Here is a 2,769-nt window from a genome sequence, read left to right as displayed (position 1 = left end):
TCATCATGCTACTCAAATTATCCCAATTTCACATTTTTGGTAAAATTACATTTTTACCTCTATACTTTGTTATATTTACACTTTTGACCCTAGGCTCGTAAAATGAAATGTGTTCAATTCCTTTACTACCCATGCATAGCCGAACCTTTTTCATGCTTAGGGCAGCCCACATTTTCCATTATTTCACACATTTACCACCTATTTTACATCTTTTATACAAAATAGCTCATTTTAGGTGTTTTCATGAAAATCATTTAACAAAAGTTGTTTATTTAATAACCATTATTCATTTTCTTCCATAAAAATGCAGCAAAAAATGGATATTCTCATGGAAAAACCCTAGAATTTCAACCATTTTTCAAAATAGTCCTCTCATTAGCTAGATTAAGCTACAAGGGTTCCAAAAATACAAAAATCATCAGAAATGACCATCAAAACCACTTACTTGTGAGGGTTAGAAGTTGCTGAAATTTTCAAGTTCCATGGCCATTTCCTTGGGTAAAAATTGGTGGAGAAGAAAGAGAAGTAAAAAGAGGATAGCTTTTCTTTTTATTTTACTATTATTCTACTTATTAAGTTACCTAAAGCCACCATTTTTGACCATTTTAATTTTTTGTCTCCATGTACATCCACCACTCATTATTAATGGTCTATTTACTCAATGAGGACCTCCACATCTAATTTCTTTAGCTATATAACACTTTTGACTTGTAGAACATAATTTTCACTATTTATGCGATTTAATCCCTTTTTCAAAATCAAGCATGCAACTGCTAAAATTAATTCACCAAACTTTTCAAATATCTATAAAATCATGCTATAACACATAAACTAATCTCAAAAATAATTTCTCCGACCTTAGATTTGTGGTTCTGAAACCACTGTTCTAACTAGGCCCAAAATCGGGATGTTATAGAAACTATTACGAGATGGTTCAGGTATGTGCTTAAAACTTACGACTATAAAATTTGTGAAATGATGAATCCGAGGTAAGTTTGTGATGGAATAAATTATGATTATGATTTTATGGTAAATTACATTATGATATATTAATTTATTTAAATGTTAAATGTATGGTAAGGTTTGCTTATTTCTTACATACGAGCTTACTAAGCTATATAGCTTACTCCATTTATTTTCCATGTTTTATAATGCCACAAGCTAGCTCAGATTGGGGACCGTCGGAGATTTGCATCACACTATCAAAACTATCATTTTGGGTAGTGATGAAATTTAGCATTTTGAGTATACGGCATGTATAGGGACTTAGTTATTTAGTTATATGTGTCATTATGAATTTGACCAAATGTATTGGCTTGTAATTGTCAAAGGCTTGTTGTTGAACTTGGCCATGTAACTTGGCTCATTTTGATTGACTTAGTTGTAAGCTTATATGTTATATATATGCATGTATGTGCCAATGCCTTGTTAGTGATATGGTTTTTCAATGGTTGGTAAACGGTTGAATGTGGCTCTTTGGTATTGTTGTGGTATGGTTAAGTTGGTATTTCGATATGTTAGAAGACTTAAACAAAACTTTGCTTGAAGAAGCTATTGGTGTTGATATTTGTGGTTATGAGATTGGTATGATTTGGTTTGGTGGAATATGATGTTGTAAGTATGTTAAGTGTTTACAATGAAATGATATGCTCTAGCCATGATTGTGGATGTTTTGGTTGCCTAAGTATGCCATGACTTATGCCATTGAATTAGTGTAAGTGTAGGTGTAAATGAGGGTGGCATATGGCTTGGTAAATAGTCTTTATTTTGTTAACATAGGTAGACACACAAGCATGTGTCTAGGCCGTGTGTGACACACGGTCTGCCCCATAGGAATGTGTTCTGACCATGTGTCCCCTGCACCTACATTTTGAGAAACAAAATGCTCAGAATTGAGCACACGGGTAGAGACACGGGCGTGTGTCTCAACTGTGTGAGGGACACGGCCTCAGGCACGAGCGTGTGTCCTGACAGTGTGAAGTCTCCACCTATTTTATCAAAAATTAAATTAACCACATGGCCTAGCACACAAGCGTGTGACTTGGTCGTGTGATCTCAATTTATTCATGCATTGCAAAATAGAGAGTTACACGGGTTAAGGACAAGGGCATGTGTGACCACACGGCTTGCCCACACGGGCGTGTCCCAAACTACACGGGCGTGTGACCCCTATTTATAGCAAAAATTTTCTAAGTTTTTTAAAAATTTCCTGAGTTGTCAGTTTAGTCCCGAACCAATTCCAAAGCATGTTTTGGGCCTCATAGGCTCGTATTAGGGACATTATGATTGAATACAAATGGTTTTAATTTGGATGCAAAATTTATGACTCAATTTGTATGTTTACTTGTGATGTAAGTCCGGCGTTGAATACGGGTAAGCGGTGTTACATTTAGTGGTATTAGAGCTATGGTTTAATCAACTAGTGATTCAGACTATCAGATTAGGACCGATGATTGTTTGATGTTTCGAGATAGGATTTGTGTACGGAGAAACACCAAGATTATTAAAAAAATTCTTCACGAGGCACACAGTGGTTGTCTTTCTGTTCATCCAGGAAGTACGAAGATGTATAATGATTTGAAGAAATTGTATTGGTGATCTAGTATGAAATGAGATATTTCTGAATTCATATCGAGATGTTTAATTTGTCAACAAGTAAAAAGACCGAACATCAAGTACCTTCGGGTTTACTTCAGCCTGTGATGATTCCTGAGTGGAAATGGGATAGAATTATGATGGATTTCATAACTGGATTACCTTTGACTTCGA

This window comes from Gossypium arboreum, chromosome 9 (genome assembly GCF_025698485.1).
Source record: "Gossypium arboreum isolate Shixiya-1 chromosome 9, ASM2569848v2, whole genome shotgun sequence".
In the NCBI taxonomy this organism is placed as follows: domain Eukaryota; kingdom Viridiplantae; phylum Streptophyta; class Magnoliopsida; order Malvales; family Malvaceae; genus Gossypium; species Gossypium arboreum.
Note: the sequence above shows the minus strand (reverse complement) of the source record.